At 37.6% G+C, this 18677-nt stretch overlaps 1 protein-coding gene across 7 annotated transcripts in view; it reads right to left on the bottom strand.

Annotated features, from left to right (window-relative positions):
• The window catches only part of NRCAM (neuronal cell adhesion molecule), a 145418-nt gene that overhangs the window by 89427 nt on the left and 37314 nt on the right, over window positions 1-18677 (bottom strand). For all 7 annotated transcript variants that reach the window (XM_021384947.1, XM_021384948.1, XM_021384949.1 and 4 more), the window contains exon 2: window positions 10099-10187. The gene's annotated coding sequence lies outside the window, so the exon portion shown is untranslated. The remainder of the gene's footprint in view (window positions 1-10098; window positions 10188-18677) is intronic.

Below are 18677 nucleotides of genomic sequence, written 5' to 3'. Positions count from 1 at the left end.
CCTCGCAGCCCAGACAGTCAATCATATCCTGGGGTGCATCAAAAGAAGCACAGCCAGCAGGTCAAGGGACATGATCCTGCCCCTCTGCTCTGCACTGGTGAACCTTGACCTGAAGTATGCCATCCAGATGTGGAGTCTTCAGTACAGGAGAGATGTGGACCTGTTGGAGAGCGTCCAGAGGGCAGCCATAAAAATGATTCAAGGTGTGGAGTCCCTCTTCCATGAGGACAGGCTGAGAGACCTGGGGCTGTTCAGCCTGGAGAAGAGAAGGTTCTGGGGCAACCTGATAGTGGCCTTTCAGTATCTGAAGGGAGGTTATAAAAAAGAAGGGAACTGACTCTTTAGCAGGGTTTGTTGTGATAGGACAAGGGGAAATGGTTGCAAGATAAAAGAGAGAAGATTTGGATGTATTGGATATAGGGAATTTTTTTTTTTTTTTTTTTTTTTTTTTTTTTTTTTTTACAGTAAGGGTGGTGAGGCACTGGAACAGGATGCCCAGACAGGTTGTGAATTCTCCTTCTAAGGAGATATTCAAGACCTGTCTAGATGCCTACCTGTGTGATCCATTGTAGGGAACCTGCTTCAGCAGAGGATTGGACTCAATGGTCTCTTGAGTTCCCTTACAACCCCAGCAGTCCTCTGACTCCGTTGTGGATGCCTGGATCTCCTATCCCTGGAGACACTCGATGTCAGGCTGGACAAGGCTCTGAGCAACCTGATCTAACTGTAGGTGTTCTTGTTTATTGTAGGGGAGTTGGACTAGATGACCTTTAAGGGTCTCTTTCAATTCGTATGATTCTATGAGGTGAAACCAATGAGATTTATTTAAATATTCATATATTTATATAACCAAGGCTGAACAGGAGTCAAAGATGGCTCAGAAATTGACTCATTTCAGGACTAGGACAGGCTGGTATCCACTGAGAATTATCATAGACATACAGCAGTCACTGAGCCAAAGTATGTTTCACAAGCCTACAAAGGTGAGAAGCCCGTGCTACGGCTAGATAAGTACACAGGGAATGAAAAGAGGAAAAACAGAAAGAGAGACAGAACGAAAATGAAGGTCAGGGAATTCCTTTGATCCATTGCTGACTGGGTTCCCAATGCCCCACTGGCACCCAGAAGGCATAAGCTATTTAATATTCACAGAAGTTTTGTGGTTCCAAGATTACTTCTCTCTCTCACACAGGCACACACTCACAGAACACATGCGGTGAAATGTGTTGCTCATAGCAAAGAGACTCTATAAGCCCTTGGCATCTATCCCTCCCTTGCAGGCATAAATTTCATTAAGGAGAATCTCTTACAGAGTACGCTTGCATGGAAACCAGAACTGTTTACATTGAACATATTACCAGTTCTTGTGCATATGAAATCTATGGGTCTACATACCACTCCAGAAATCATAAGTGAAGTAGCATGGTTCAGAAATGGAATACCCACTCTTATGAGACACAAAATGAGATTCTCAAAGCATACTTTTTAATATAGTCAAAGCATACATTTTGATTTTTTTCCTTTTAATGAATAAAAAAATCTAGTACCTGTGTATTAGAAAAATGTGATGCCTATGGGTTGTTACTGTATTTTTTTACTTTAAAAATTAATCTTCCACTGACAAGCACCTCTGATTGGTTTCCTTCCCCATCCACTCTCAGTCAGCTTCTTGCATGCACAATGCAGGCATGCAGCACAATGGGGCAGCAAGAGATAAAAAGCTCCATGGATGTCCTGGCCCAGGATATAAATGACAGAAAGAAAACTATTCACTGCAAATACTGCACACATTTGAGAGATTGTGCAAGAAAGGAATCCTTAACAGTAAATAATGAAATGGAAATCTGGAAGCAAAACCTCATCTTTCTACAAAAATGAGAGACCAAGGAAAGGCTCAGAATTACTGGTCATAGCACAAACAAGTATGAAATATCCAAACAGCTCACATATCTGCTTCCAGCAAGACACTATACATCAATTAAGTCTTCAATCTTCCAATCCACAGATTATGCTGATGTTGCTGGGATTATAGTTTTCATTTTGTTCTTAAAATCCTATTTTAGAAAGTAGACTAAGCTATGAGAACACTAATGAAGCTAAACTGTTAGAAGTTTGGCCTGAGTTGCTTGCAAAGGCACATGTGAGTAGTCATCTGGAGGGAAAAAGGCAGTGGGGGAGGAGTTAGGACACACCAACAGTGCTCTTTCAGATCATAGAAAGGAACAAGATACACTAAAGCTGCCTTTACTCTGAGCCTCCTCAGGCACGTGATTGTAAACAGCCTCTTCGAAGGAAGAAACGAGCCCCATGTACAACTAATCTGAGATCAGGCATGAGCCTCCTCCTCTGAGGAGGGTAATAAGGCAAGTAATCACTTTTAAGAGATGTATGTACAGCATCATGCTGGGAGAAGTACAGGGCATGAGCCTCCATTGATTACTCAACATTTCAGTACAGTTTAGAAGTTTCAATCTACCAAGAATGATCTGGGGCTCAGGAAATGTAACACATTGGATCACAATGAAACACAATGGATCCTAGCAATGGACCAGTATATTTTCCAGGAGATAGTACAAGAAAATATTGTCTAGGATTTGAACACTAGCAAAGCCATGATTAAAGCTTATTCAAAGGAGCAATTACTATTACTTTCCGAAGTCAGTGACCTTCTATCCATTCTGTGCCTTCAAGGAGACTTGAGGGAAAGAATCAAAACATGGGGGAAGTTAGTTACAGCCCTGTACTTGCCTTTATTATTTCTACATCAACCACAGATCTATATTTGTTATCCCATTACAACCCTAGATCTAAAAGAAATTCATACATTCCAGGTACCTCTTCATCTACTACCAATTTTTAACAATGATAACGTGACCATTTTGTTTCAGAGATGAATGTGCAGTTCATCCAATAATGCAAAAATGATTCTGGATTCTCAAAACTTTTAGATTATGATTTCCTTGAAATAATTAGTGCAAAATTAATACCAGCAGGGTTACACTGTACCAGACACTTTAATATTCATAGTTATTTAGACATAATACACTCCTGTCACAAAAGCCTAGAAAAATATTCAGATAATTAAGGGGTGATCTGTATTCCTCTGCAAAAATACATCATTCTTCAACAAAGGCTAAAGCCCTCCAGATATTAAAATGCATAACATTTGCTGCCTTTACTCATTATCATTACATTTTACTAATGCATAAATCTATTCACATCATCCATTAATATCGTCTGCCCATTAAATTTAATAACTCTTCTATACATCTATAATAAAACAAGAAACTGCAGCTTCTTTTATTCTATTATTGCAGAGAGTGATTAAAAATAGTGACTTAGAAAACAGTTTATCCCTTTCCATATTGAACTTTTATCCTTTGCCCTTTTTATCCCCCTGTAATCCATTCTGGTGGTCTTTTACTAACTGATTTTGTAAGTACATCTTCTGTGTTGTACAGTACCATATTTTTTTCTGAAATTTCAATTAACAACATCCTTTGTTTCAGCTTCTTTATTACTTCATACCCCTGTAAATATAAACATGGGCTTATGCAGTAGCAAACCATTCTATAACAAATTCAGCATTGCCAAGCCTTCCACATGACAGACCCAGGTAAAAAGATTTATTCAGGGACTTCTTCCCAAAAGGTCTTGGAATAACACTGCAGTCTCTGTCAGCACTGTGTTTTTTTGACTATTTCTCATGCTAACATGCTCCATAAAACATTTATTAATATTGGACTTTGTACAAATACATGCAACGTTGCCTAGCATTACCTTAGTGTTTTTATAAACTATCAAGTCAGGGCAGTGCTAAGGCTATTGTACGTTCCCAATATCAATCCCTAAAGTCACAGGGAATTGAAACAGAAGACTTAAAGCAGCATTGCCTCCTGGCTGACAAATAAAAAGGAAAAGAATGTGGATGAATGTTTTACAAGACTCTGAGCCTCATGAATAAGAGGTCCTGTCAAGTATAAACTTGGTCAGGGTATGGTAACAAAAAGATTAAGTCCGGATGCTTCTTTTTCATCTTACGCTGTAACAGCAGGTTATAATAATCCTGCCTTTAGATGTGATCATTTTTTGTTAGGCTTAATGTAACTCAGTGGACTTCTAGGATTTACACCTAGCCAGACTATAAATTCATCAGCTAGTTTGCCTTGCTTTTATTCTTATATTTCAAGCATAACTCAAATATTTTACCTATCTCTCTTTTCTAGGAAAAACTAACACTATCTACTATGAAACCTCTTCCTTTATAGACAATTCCTCTTTCATACAGGACAAAGAGGTTATTCCAGTCTGTAATCAATTCAGCCATACAGTATCTACCAGTAAATTAAAAGAAGTACAATAACTGAGATATGGGTGCCTGTTACACAGAGAGCAGAACTAACATTTTCCTATTAATGCCCCAAACAAATCAGCTGTGCTTTGAAGAGAGACTCCTATTTCTATGGAAAAAACATAGATATGCACGCTCACACATAGCGTTCTCAAAATCTAAACCGATAGTCCACCAATTTTTTTTTTTTTTAATAACAGATGCTCCTTTTATGTTCTATATGAAGGTGTTCACATGTGAAGCTAATATGTGGTGTTAAACTATTTAATCCTTTCTTTCATATTTCTTGCTTCAGCTAACACTTTCTCTGCTAGTCTCTTAAATTTTCACTGCTCTCTCTCACACAAGGTAGTAGTACTAAATGTACTCAAAACAACTGAGTACATTATATATATACGTATATATATATATATATATATATTATATATTATATATTATATATATATATATACGTATATATATAATGTACAAATATATGTGCAGCACAAAGACCCAACTGCAATACAAGACAGAGTTTCACTCACGAGTGTTGATTCCATCAAGGGAAGGACAGGGCAGGAACAAGTGCTTATGAATGTCAGAGGGATCATTAACAAAAGCATAATCAGCAGACTGAAGAAAATTATGATGTTGCTCTAGCTGGTAATCATGAAGCATTTGTCTTAAAAACTATGTCTGGTTTTGGATCCCCGAATTGCAAAACACTGAGGAACTTGAGAGAATCCAGTAGAGGACTGCTTTAATGCTCAAGAATCTGAAGCATATAATGTACAAAGCGATGCTCAAAAAATTGAGCTTGCTCTAGCTGGAGAAAAAACAAAAAGGTTAAAGAGGAACCTAACCATAGCCTTCCATGACCAAAAGGGAAGATGCAGAAAATACACAGACTTCTTCAAGGTGCACTACAGAAGGCCAAGAGGCAGTATACACAAGTTGAACTGAAAAAAGTCTAATCAGACTTGAACAAAAAACTCTCCAATCAGAGCAGTTAAGCACATCACTAAGTCACAAGAAAGCTATAGAATCTCTACTCTTGGAGATTTTTAAAATTAAGCCCTGAACAATCTGCTCAACTCCAAAGCCTATCTTGCTTTGAAAAGGAGGCTGGAATAGATGACTTCCACGCCAACTAGAAGACCTTAAAACCTAAATTATTATATGATCTATGATCTATTAATCTATGATTAATTGCATAGAAAAGTCTTAAAGATCAGATTACATATATTTGCTGGATAGAGCTGCTGGGACAAGTAAATTTATGTGCATAAATTTCACTCAAGCATCCACCAAGGTGTCATAGGGAAAAAACATTATTAACCACGCTATTAAAACTCACTGAAGCCACCACTTGGAGTTGTATGCACGCACTTAAAAAAATATATTTACATTCTTCATTTGGAACTCAAAAAATTTGTGTGATATTGGTTTACTTAAGCACACATAAGCATACTTTATTTGCTCAAATCTGTAAAAACAGTTACCATTTAACTACCTCTCCCCTACTTCTATTTTTATTACTTTATTATTATTATTTCTTACAAAACAAAGGTATGTAAAAGCTGGTGTTAATGCATTCACTGAGAAAATCTAGACAGAATCTAGTTGCTCTTCTATAATTCAGACAGCATCAGGGAGTATCGTTAGCTATTAGGAAAACTGCAACTGGAAAAAAAAGAAAACAGCATTTATGTTAAAGAGAGTACCTTATCCTGGCTTCTCCTTCCATCATTTTATCTAGAGACATAACAGAAGATGTTTGATTGCATCAATTTAAAAATATGTAACTGACTATACCAACATTTAAAGTGGTTTAAATTGTTCCTCTTAACAATGCAGAAGAACACTTCCCAAGTTGTGAGTAAATAAATTTTAGGTGAAATATTTCCAGTCTCAGGAAGGTTTTCTTACTATTGGAACCAATCCAAACATTGAAGACCATTTGGTACATAGTTTTCTTTCCCAGTTTGCACACTCAACATTATGCTTTTAAACGAACTTCTAGAATTAGAGCACTCCTAAGAGTTAGCATTAAAAGACAGAAAAGGTGCAGTCATGGATCTCTGGAAAGCAAAGCTGTGAGATCATTTGGATATAATTGCAAAACAGGCGATCCTGCTTGAACATCAGGAAACACTTTTTTTACTCTAGGGATGACTGGGCATTTTTTTAAAACAAGAGCAAAAACATTTGGAAATTAATATAATTGAAAATTTATTTTAATAGTGTATATAAATACAACACCCTGATAAAAGACCCGTAAGTTTATGTGCAGTAAGACAATTTTCAAAGGTGTTTACTTAGAGTTATAGTTTTTTTCCACTAGTTTCAGTATCAAGAAGTAAAATCAACAAAATATTTATCCTAAATCTCTGCATTTTATACTACTGACAGTGTATTTTAAAATGGATCAACAGCAGTGGAAAGGGTGCAGCAAGATTTTTAAAGGTGCAGTAATAATGTTAACTTGACTAAGCAAACTGGAAAGAGAGAATAGCTGAAAGAGAAGCTCCAAAATTCATATGTCAAAGTTCCACTAGCAAATGTTTATGCAGCAATTCACTGATCTCCTCCTGTTCCCCTTCATTTCTACTTACTACCATCTCCCCTGCTCCTTGTTTGTGCTTATACACATTTGGGGAGATATACAGGTAGGCAGATAAGGTTAGAATTAAAGTTTCCTATCAAAATTTTTCTTCCTTTAATTGGATCAATTCCCATTGATTAAAAAAAGACATGCTGTTAATGTATCTGAGGTATCCAAGCACCTAAAATGAGATGGAATAAATCCAGGTCTTGATATACCTAGTGGTATATAATATAATATTTATAATATACCTAATGGTATATTACTGAGTGCATATGCAGCACTGAAATGCACTCAAATATATTTTCAGGATCCTTCACCACTATTTCTCTTGCAGGAAGGTGAAACCTCAGAGTGCTTTTCAGAGCAAAAATAGAACAAAGAGCAGGTCAATATTTCTTTTCCTTTCTACCTTCAACTTCCCATCTTCATTAAAATTATGTTAAAAATGTTTTTAAAGGTTTATGACTTCTTTGATTGTTTTCATGATTGTCACATGAATCAACTCAAATTTGCAATAATGTACATACCATAAAAGAGACACTTCTACATCATCAACAGAAGTTCTTATAGAAAAGAAACCTATGCATCAGTGACTGAGGATTATGTATTTTCTTCACATGCCATCCTGTCTTAGTATACAGAAACAAATATATTACAAGAGAGCTAAAAAAGGTGCATCTGAAGAAAGGGTCAATTTATTTTAACCGATTTATATATGAGGAAACTTGAGATAATAATTCGAGAAAAAAATAAGGTAAAAACATTTTATATGAACAACAATTACCTTAGAAACCATACATATACTCCATTTTGGTCCTTATGTTTCGCATTTGTCAGTGGGTCTTCTCATTAGTAAGGACAGCAGGTAGGGATATAAACAGTTCCTATATAAATGATGTTGACAGTAATCATGCTGCTGCCCACACCACATTAAACATTGTCAAGTATGAAAGTATTCAAGTGTCTACTTCTCAAATTTTTAAATATAAACCATTGAAAAATCACTATGTTAGAAACACACAAGTTGGTCAAATCAAAATTGCCAATATTGTTTTAAATAAGTGTTGAACTGGGGAGGCACCAACCTCACAGAGTGGCTCTGCCAGCAGGACCTGCTGTGACTCAGGCATTCTGAGCACACAGATCAGCAAATGGTATGCCCGGTGGACAACAGGAAAGCAGCAGATGTTGTTTATCCTGACCTTCGTAAGACTTTGACACTGTCTCCCATCAGATCCTCATAGGCAAACTGATAAAGGACAGACTAGATAAGAGGACAGGGAGGCTGAATGCTGGGTGCACTGCTGGGCTCAATGGCTGGGATCAGCATGAGGTCTAGCTGGAAGCAAGTCACTGCTGGTGTAGCCCCAGGGTTGATATTGGGGCCAGTGCTGATCAACAGTTCATTAATGACCAGGATAATGAGGCAAAATGCACCCTTAACAAGTCTGCTGTTGCTACAGAACCAACAAGAGCAGTTGAAACACCAACTGCTTGTAATGCCATGAAGGGGGAGTTGTACACTTCCTGATGTGCAAGACTAAGCAATATACCAGCTACGTAAATACAGATGAAGACAATGTATTTGTTTCACCAAATCATTATGTTGTCCACTACATTATCTATTTGTATCTGCTTATATCTGTCACTTCAGTGGATTTTTTTGCCTCCGCTCCAGTCAGTACTCAAGCAGTAATGTTATCTTAACCTTAACAGTCAAGGGGGAAAATCATCCTTTTACTTTCCTAATGTCCCTTCTGTTGCAACAAAGTACTGAAAGTTTTACTTTATAACTGTTGGAAAAATGAGAGGAACCAAGAAAACGTCACATGGGAAAGCTAGAACATCTCACCCATGAGGAGCAGGCACCTGTGCACTGACCCAATTAGACATTCAAACACTTGTCACTCCGGAGCTGGCTGGTTGTCACTCATCCAAGTAGCTCTAGGGGGGCCATTGTATGGTGGCATTCCCTGACCCAAGAACTAGAGCTATGGAGGCAATGAGGGTACAGGGATAGGGTGCCAGGACCCTGGGGAGCAAAAGCAGCCAGCAGGAAAGCCAAAAGAACCTTAGAACTTCCTTAACTTGATTACCATCCAAAAAGCCTTTCAGAATCTTCAATGGTTATCTTTTATTCAGAGCAGACTAGTTTCAAAACCTTACAGTAACAGTCCTCTTTATGCAAAGCTACATTTAACTCTTGAGTGACTAACACGTGTACCATTTCAGAAGAGATCTCTGAACAACAACAAAAAAATCTTTGTTGGAAGGAAAGGATATACTAAACGTTATTTTTAGAAACAACACCAGTATACAGTTTCAGTGTCTACCCCCTTTTCTGTTTTAAACCATGTACCAATGCTTTCAGATGCTGTCAGCTTGAATACACAAATAAGGGATAAAACACTTCGGCCATCCACGCCCACACACTATTGAAGATAAAAGGTCTTGTTCTCGAAGTCCGTATACAATACTGTATTCAAGACCCCATATCAGATTTTTTTTGTTCAGTAAATTCAGATATTAAAACACAGATGACTATTCAGCAGCTACTAGCGACTTCAAGTAAGGCTACCTCTGTTCTTATGCAGAAAGACTTATGCAATTCAAATACAAGTGCAGGAAGGGGCTGAGACTGAGAAAAAAATACAAAAATCAAAGCTTATTTCAAAAACTTCCCAAACTGGCATTTTAACCTTAGGAAAAAAAACCTGAAACTGAAGAATTCAGAACATCCCCATCACCAAATTTACGACCTGCTCTAGAAGAAAAATCTCTTTGGTACAAAAGAATTTAAGTCTCTCTTAAATTCTGTTTCTCAGACTGATTTGTTTACTAGCTGACTTGTCACGACACCTGTTCTCTCCAGCAGGGAACATCAGAGATGATTAAGCCTACCTTCAATTATGTAAAGCTCTGAAATAATTTTAGCTGTTTTTCCAGTTAATATATTTGATTTGAGCATTTCAGGTAAAAGCTGTGCTGACATTTTCAAGTTTATGTTATTTACAAGCTGTTAACCCAAACAAACATGGAAATGCAGCTAAATGCAGAATGCATTATATGACAACCCTGACAGTACTTAAAAGAAACTGTAAAGACAGAAACCCCTAAATTTTGACTGGGAGATGAAAATTTTAAAGGAAAAAGTTCTTACCTTCGTACAAAAAAACTTCTAAGCAAGATCTGTGCATTCACTTTTCCTTCCCTCTGTTGTATAGCTGGTCTTTTGCCTTACTGTCTTGCCTGTAAAAAATGATGTAGAATCTGAATTATTTACACAGGCCAAGAATTACATCTGCTGTCAAAATATAACAGATACATCAGATACGTCCTCATAAAGGTGCAGTGCTAAATCCTGTATGGTTTATGTGAGCTAAGTGAAATGTTATTTTACTAGCAGTTAACTTTCATACGTTGGTCTAACGGAAAAACGGGAGTCATCAGGAACACAAAAACCTCCATAGCTTTCAAAATTCTGTTTTGCATATAGCTCTACAAAATAACAAAGCTAGATCCATCAGATAAAACCAGACCACCCATGTAAGTATCCAGGTTTTCTGTATCTAGGTTTTCTCTGAATACAGGGAAAAATGTTCATTTGTTTTGCAAGGGCTGACCAAACCAGTGGGAAAATCTAACCATATCTTCATGAATTTCAGTAACCTAACTTAAGGCATACTGAGTACTCTCTTCAAGATCAAATGCTGCAGTGTTATTTAGGATATAAATGTTTAAGCTTCTATGACATCTACTGGAAGGGTCACAACAGCACTGACAGCAAGCTTCTACTGCAGGGAAAGCTTTTGGTCATAGCTCTTGCCAGAAAGTGAGAGATCTGGGCTTACAGTCAATTTGTAAGTTGTTTGTTTGATCTCATGCATTCTAGGAGAATATCAGAGGGCTTGGGTTGGAAGGGATCTCAAAGATCACCTAGTTCCAACTCCTCTACCATGCACAAGGATGCCACCCACTTATCAGGGATGAGACAGTAAATCTCCCAAATTAAAAGTACAACACAAGGAAAGAGAACACAGCAGGAGAGAGTTTGTTTTGAATTCAGATGCAACCTTCCTCATTTATTCATGAGAACTCTGCAAGTAGTTCCTTTCTTCTCTCACTCTTTGTTACTTTAATGCCCTGTTTTAGACATATTTGAGATTTTGTTGAGAAGAAGGTTGCTTCTATTTCTGTGTTTAAGCATATATGGAGATGAACTTTCAAGAGAGCAAGGTTCAAAATCTACAAATTTTGACAATGAGCTTCAAAAAATGTTGAGCTGAGAACTTCCATTCAAGTTCTTTAGTTTTATGGTACATTGCTTATTTGCAAATTAAGCTGTTTGACACTTACACGGTCCTGATTTCAGTGAACTGGTGATGAAGTGAAGTACCAGAATTAACAGAGAAGTATCAATGCAGTCAAGCTACTCAGTATTTTAACAGCACACATCGAAGTATAAATTTCATCTGTAGAAAAGTTTATCATTTACTCTCAAAGGCAGATCAGCACCATCTTGTAAGATGAAATAGGAGAAAATGTAAAATAGTGATCCAGAAGTATCAGTTTATTTTCCTGTCAATTTGATAATGCTGTTAAACAATTTCCTTCCGTGTATTTTCAAATCCAGATTATTGTTAAATTGTTCTGTAACCTGGCAAAGTTCTAACTGCTGAGAAGACCCCCTTTGTATCTGTTTCTTCCAGTAGAAAAGCACTCTTTTTCATACATTGCTCCCTACTCCGCTCTTTCTAATGAACTTGTTGCTCTTACATAGTAAAGCACTGGAAAGAATACACTGCCTTTGTAACTTTTTAAGTTTGGCATCTATCATTTATTTCACTTCTCTGGTGAAAATCACTTCATTGCCTTTATCTTTACTTAGGCACTCAAATCCCTCCATACTTTGTATCCATATTTTCCAGAGGGACCAGCTCATTGCATACTACCAGGACCTCAGTTAGCCAAAGTCAGCACTGAAATTGCATTCAGAACCACAACAAGCAACTCATAATTGACCAAAACCCTTGAGTATGACCATAATCACACATATCCTTTCTACACGAAGATAACGGATACATCTGTCCTGCCACTCACACTGCCTCCCAGCTGGTTTGTCTCACCAGATCACCCATATCTAAGGGAACAGTCCATCCTAAGGGCCACTTCCATAGGGCTGTGCTTGCACAAGTTTTGGCTTTCCACTACAGACAGTCCCTGCAAGTCAGCGCATACCCAAACAACGCCAGTGCCTCCACACAGTACTCACAATGCTCTGCTATAAACTCATTGCTTCAGTGGGCTACCATGCAACTCCCTTGAGATGTTCTGAACTACACCACCAATTAGCTCTATATTAGTGCTGCAGACACATCATGGTACCCAGATGAAACTCAGATCACATTAGGTAATATATGGCCAGTCTATTTTATAAGAGACTTGCCAATTATCCTATCAGAATGACAGGAATTTGTCCCTGGTTGGCTGTTATCACCAGTAAAAACAGCTGTAGCCTCGAGGATTATGCTTAAAAGTTAGCCATGACGTTAGACCCAGGACAGCTTGTGCACAGGACTTCACACACAGCAAATGAATAACTACGTGTCTGGCTTCCAAAGAAAGAGGAGCGTTTATACCCTTGCAGAGCAATCATGAGTAAGACAGCACAAATGAAAAAAGAAAAAAAATAAAAAATCAAAGGGTTAATAAAATGGTGTAAAAACATTCTAAACCAAGCTTTTTTATAAAGAAGTCTACAGATCGGGTGGGATAAGTTTTATAATTAATTAGATGCATTTAGGGTATGTAATTTCTGATCATCTGTGTATGAAACTGGCTGCTAGCATGTTAAAGAAGTATAAAATCTACCCTTTACTTCTACACATCAGATCATTATACTTACTGCGTACTTACTTATTTAGAATTTTGTGAAAGAACTAAAATCTACATAGTTTTATAGTTTTATTACTTTAAAAACATCTAAACTAATAGTGTTGATAGATTTTAGAGAAGTACAATTTAGAATGAGAAAGTATGCATTGTAATAAAAAATATGCAAAAAAGTTCAAATTCTTAAGAAATCAAAACACAAAAATTCCATTTTTATTTTCTAATCAGATTGGCCAAGCGGTTTTAGATAAAACATATTCCATACAAGGTAGAACATTCTTATGTTCTTAACATAACCTCAAAGACAGTAAGATGAGACAACATACAGTTTTCTCCTCAAACTAATACTACACACACATATATATAACTCAGCTTCCTTTTACTTGACAATACTGTAGAAAAATATTTAATGCAAAACATTCAGAGGAACTGGAAAATTATTTGCTTTACAATATAAAATACATGTAATGTGTTTAAGCACAGGTTTATGCTATTCAGTACTGAAGAGATCTAGTATTCACCCTCATGTCATTTCTTCTTTCAGAATTAAGGAGTGATGAGGAGCCCTGAGAAGAGGAGAAACTACTCTGGTGGTTTATGAGGGCAGTGATTCATCTTTCTGTCATACCTATCTTATTTCTGGCAATGCTCAACCCCAGATGATTCTGACAAAGTAATAATGGAAAAAAATATATATATCCTGGAAATGCACCAAAATAACTGCTCAATTTTTCATTCTGCACAGATACATCCACACAAATATATATTCTAAAGCAAGCAGTCCAGCCCAGATTATATTAATATTTTTTCCAGCAACGTGTTTATTTTATACAAACTAGTTCAATATATTACAACAGTCAAAACAGAATTTATATTTGTTCTCATCTTTAATACGTTGCAAAGTCACAGCCTTCCTCCATGGAAATAAATTATACTGTATTGATTTCAATTCTTAGACTGCTAACCAAAGTTAAATGTTTCAATAAGTTACACAGAATAGGTCTATTCTTGCTTCACAAGTTTAAACTCCATTTCCCCATGCTCCTGCTATTCAATAAATCTAGCTAACTGCTACCAAGGTACATCAACCTCAACCACATAAGTGATCAAGAAGAATCAGAACAGAAAAGGGAAATCAGCCATTACCTTGTGCATATAGCTATACAGACTTCCTCTTTATTTTTTTTATCTTCTTTCTTTTGTTTTGTTAGTGGGAGATAGGGCTTTGTAACATGCTCCCCTCCACGATGTAATCTTGACAAGAGTCTGCTGCTAAGCCCCACTGTCGCAGCGCTGTGCAGAAGCACGCACAAAAAGCCCTTTCCAGCAGCCAATGGCTTTGTCCTCGACCTCCCATGCTTCTGTGTGATCAGCACAGGCTTTGTGGCCATACAAAGGGGGTTAAACATTTCCCTGTATTTATTTAAAAGCAGAGCTAAATCTGCTTAGCTGCATGAGCCTTTCAGTAAAATGATTCTCACTGTATTGGGGCATTTTTCTGTTTGTTTAAAGAGTAATTGGCTTTTTCTATCTATGAAAATAAATACATGCATATTTATACAAAATTGACAACAATTTTGATCTAGATCCCACCTTATGCAGAATTTTCTCCTAAATAACTGCCCGGAAGTTGCCTTACTCCATTTCTACTGCCCATTCTTTGGACTAGATGGCATGCCAATAGGCAGCCCTCTGCTCTCCACTGATATCAACCAATGTATGCTGACAGGTGAAATTCCATGAGAAAGAAAGCATACATGCACCAGGAAATAAACGAAAACATGTTAGAAGAAGGCCCCCAACTTCATGCATCACACCAATCTCTGGACCACCTCTGCTTTCCAAGGAACCACCTTGGAGCAATGCTGGTATAGAACAGTGCTTCTTTTCAACTCCTAAAGAAAGAAACTTAAAAAAAAAATTTCTAAGTCTAGTTAAAACATAAAATGTTTCTAACTTCAAGAGAGTTGCAGCTTTTCTAGGGAGCAGCCTTGGAATCCTGTCAGCATTTATTAGCACCAGCATTAGCTCCAAACAATAACTTCATCTGCTCCTTTGAAACCTACTCTGATTTCAAGACTTCTTAGAACAATGCTTTCCCTCACAAAAGCACAATCTCTACAGAAGAATCTACTTCAAAGCAAGCTGCCAGTAAGGTTCGTAACAACTACCACCAACTGACCACCTAAACATAAGGAAATAAAATCAGAGTATGTTAACTGAGTTCCTGCTTCAGGCACATCCCATGCTTCTGGAGATATAAAGAACTCTGCTGAGAAGGCAAAATCTTGAAAAAAAAGAAGTTACAATTAAAGGCAATTTGGTTTTGATATGAAGGTTTGTCATCAGATAATATAGTGCTCATTAGGCAATACCATTCAAAGTTGTTTAAGAGTAATTGGCTCCTCTGCCATTTGAAGATATTGCTTTTTAATTGCACATTTACAACTGTATATTCTAATGAAAACAGCTGGCGTGAAACTGTAAATAATAAGCTACTTACTATGCCACAAACAAGTTGCAGTGTTATTTGCATTTAGTAATATTTAACTGCGGTAAAAGATCACTACTTTCATACCTTTGATCATTCCTTCCAAAAATGAAGCCTCAAATGAAAAAGGCAATATTGATAGCTTAACTGTTTCCCCCCCTCTGCTTTTGACAGCATACTTCATCAAAAATAGCTAAAATATAACCGATTGAACAGACATTCTCTTTTTAACTGGGCTTTAGCAGAAGTTATTTTCTAAATTTCTAGAGCTGAATGATGAAGGGGCAGGTCTGATTTTGTTGTCTGATTGACCAAGTCTAATCAGAATTATTTCTGCACACTGCTTCACTACAGCTGTAGCCCCATTAAACACTAAATGTTCTGGAGGCCCACTGCCTTTCAGCTTCCTACTGTGATTCGTACTTTTCAGACAGTAGCTACTCAGTGGGCTACTCAAAACACTCAAAAAATGGAGATGCTATATTTAATGGTAAGCTCAAAACCCACAGCAAAATCTGTCACTTGGCTTTGTCAGAATGGCAGCTATGAAAACAGATTCTTTAAGATGGAGACTTAAAAAGAACCCTATGAACTGGTTCTCTTACCCCACAATACATTTTTATTATGAGAAAGCTTCCAGTCATAACAGTAAGCTTTTTCTTTGACAGAAGTAATCATGTATGCCTCTAGAAATGCCCACTGAGATACGTACGTTTTTTAGTAATCATAATATTGCCAGTGGCATCTTGTTTTACATCTTATTACCATTTTAGTCTCAGGAAGCCTTTAAACTAATATAGCCATTACGAACGTCTTACTGAACAATTTACATATTAACAGAGATACTTTTTAACCTACTGAACTCTTTAAGCTAAAAATATCTGCAATGTGAATATGTGGTGCACAATTCCTGGCTTTGAGACCCACAGTTAAAAAGATAAAAGAAAAAACAGACTCCAAAAAATATTTAGCAATTGGATGAGAAATAAGAATTATCAGGCATCTCCCTTTTCATGCATTTTTGGTTTTCCCTTCCAAATGTCCTCAACTCTTTCTAGACATAAAATAATACTCAGGAAAAAGACACAAATTATTTATCCCTTCTAAGGTCACAGTCATACCAAAATTTAGCAAGTGCTAACACTCAGTTGAGCTCTCCAAGTAGCTTGGTGGTTAACCTTATCCTAGCATTTAAAAGGTGTGAGATCTAAAACTCTAGAAAGATAGCATGGTTCAGGAGCATCACACATGGGGCATGTAATCCCAAAATGTTCAAACACTGGCAGTTAGGCCAACCAAGGCCACTCTAAAATATTTCAGGAAGAAAAGGAGTAGTAGGTTTGAATCATCTAACATAAATAATCTAAGCCTAAAGGCAGAAAGGGCGTGCTGACGTGACAAAGCTATTCAGCCACATCAAAACATAAAATGAATGTTAACTGTTCTCTGTGAACCCCTCTCCCAAAATGCATTCCAAATATTTGGGATGAGAGATGAATTCTGAAGAGTAAGTGCTAAGTGCTAGTACGAAGTTAAGATCCCTCAATAAGCATGATAGAGCAAAATGTTTTCACAACGCTCAACACAGATAAACATCAAACTAGCAAGTTGATTGCTTTGTGTCGAAACTAAGTCACTATAAAAAAAAATAGTATTGGAAATACATAGGGAATACCGACACTAAACTAAGACAAAAGGGCTAAAACTGTTCCATGATTCTGTGACTTCACTGAATCTGTTGAAGAGAGACCTTTCCCACACGGACAGCGTTTAAGCTGTTTAGCACACAGAGCTGTTGTCAAGGAGAGCAAGATTTCTCAGCAGTGACTCCAGACTGAGAAGAGTCCTCTTCAAACAACTCAAGGTTCATTCACTTTATTATTTTAGCAGCTATAGTACATGCAGCTTGGCACTGTCAGAGACACAAGTGAATGGGTTTCTTTTCCTCCTTTCATATTACGTTTGATGAGGCTGTTACACAGCAAGGTTCACAGCGTTAAGATTTTCTCCTCCAGCACTATTCGCTATCTTTTTTCATGAGGGAACTGCTTCTCCCTTCCTTTGTGCACAAGGAGTATCCCTGACCACCAGATGCCTGAGGCCATTTAAACACACGGGCCACTGAGACACAGTACACATATAGACAAACGTGCAGCTCCTAACCCCAGGACAGGGAAATTTATCAACAGACACAAAACCCCTCACAGCTTCAGCGACAGAACCGATCAGCTGATGGCACACTGCAACAATAGGAGAAATTACTGAAATACCAAAGTAAAACTCTCTTAAACTACACAAAGATTGAATTAAGCCAGAGAGAAGAGAATGGGAAGAGAATAAAAGGAAGAGGATTACAGACAGAACAGGAGGGTTAGAGTCCTGGTTCTAGGAAGGAAAAAATACATACAATGTCTGCTCTGAAAGTTATGCCTCCTATTTTGTTCTGCTGGCCCACAAAGTCAGAAGCATATGTTGATGGTATGACACTAGAGGCTGAACCTTCCTGCCAACATTCCATTCCATTTGGTTTCTGTGTAATAGATGGCAGCAGAAGAGCAGTTTGACAAAACGGCATACATGGAAGTGTATATGAAGCAAAGGCGCCATGTAGAAAAAAATGGCACCCACTGACATTCACTGACTCTTGCTGAACATTTATAGAGACCAAAGAGTGGATGTGAGCACAGTGGGTGGTATGTTTCAGCAGTGATGACAGTGGGTCTATGCTCAAGAGAAAGGAAAGAAAAGGAATATAGCGAGTCACGTTCTGTTGCAAAAATCCTTTCAGGGTGCTTCATCTGTCCAAGAGCTTTTCTTGGTATAACGGACATTATTTCAACTTCCATCTGTGATGTACATACATATTAGTGCCCAAAGAGGGAGCTGGCTGGAACTGGGCCAAATCTCAGTCCCTCTGAGAATCTCATCTGCCATCATACCTGGAAGCAACCAAACTCAGTAGTGTCTTTAATTTGACTTGAGGCCCTCAAGCTGCCGCCCCTTCCTGAAACAGTTTCAACAAATTTAGCAGCTCTCTGTTCAAAGCCTGCCTGCATACTGACTGGCACCTAAGATCTAAGTTTATCCACCTGAGTCTCCCAAGGGCTGCTCTCAACAGGTTCTCACAGAGCACACCTAACATAGGAAAGGACTGGGTTCCCCAAGGCACAGACACAGCACAGTTTTCTCTAAAATGACAGCCAGAGAAAGACTGTGTGGCAGCACTTGCTCCTTTACAGAAAACAGGACTAAATCTTCAGCATTTTCTCCTTGGTGGCATGGCTTCTGCAGGGAGACAGAAGATGCCATCTTTCCCTTATTCCTTACAATAACAGATGAAATATGGACACATACCA

This window comes from Numida meleagris, chromosome 1 (genome assembly GCF_002078875.1).
Source record: "Numida meleagris isolate 19003 breed g44 Domestic line chromosome 1, NumMel1.0, whole genome shotgun sequence".
NCBI lineage: Eukaryota > Metazoa > Chordata > Aves > Galliformes > Numididae > Numida > Numida meleagris.
The sequence above is the reverse complement of the archived record's forward strand: the minus strand, read 5'-3'. Positions and strand labels throughout refer to the sequence as shown.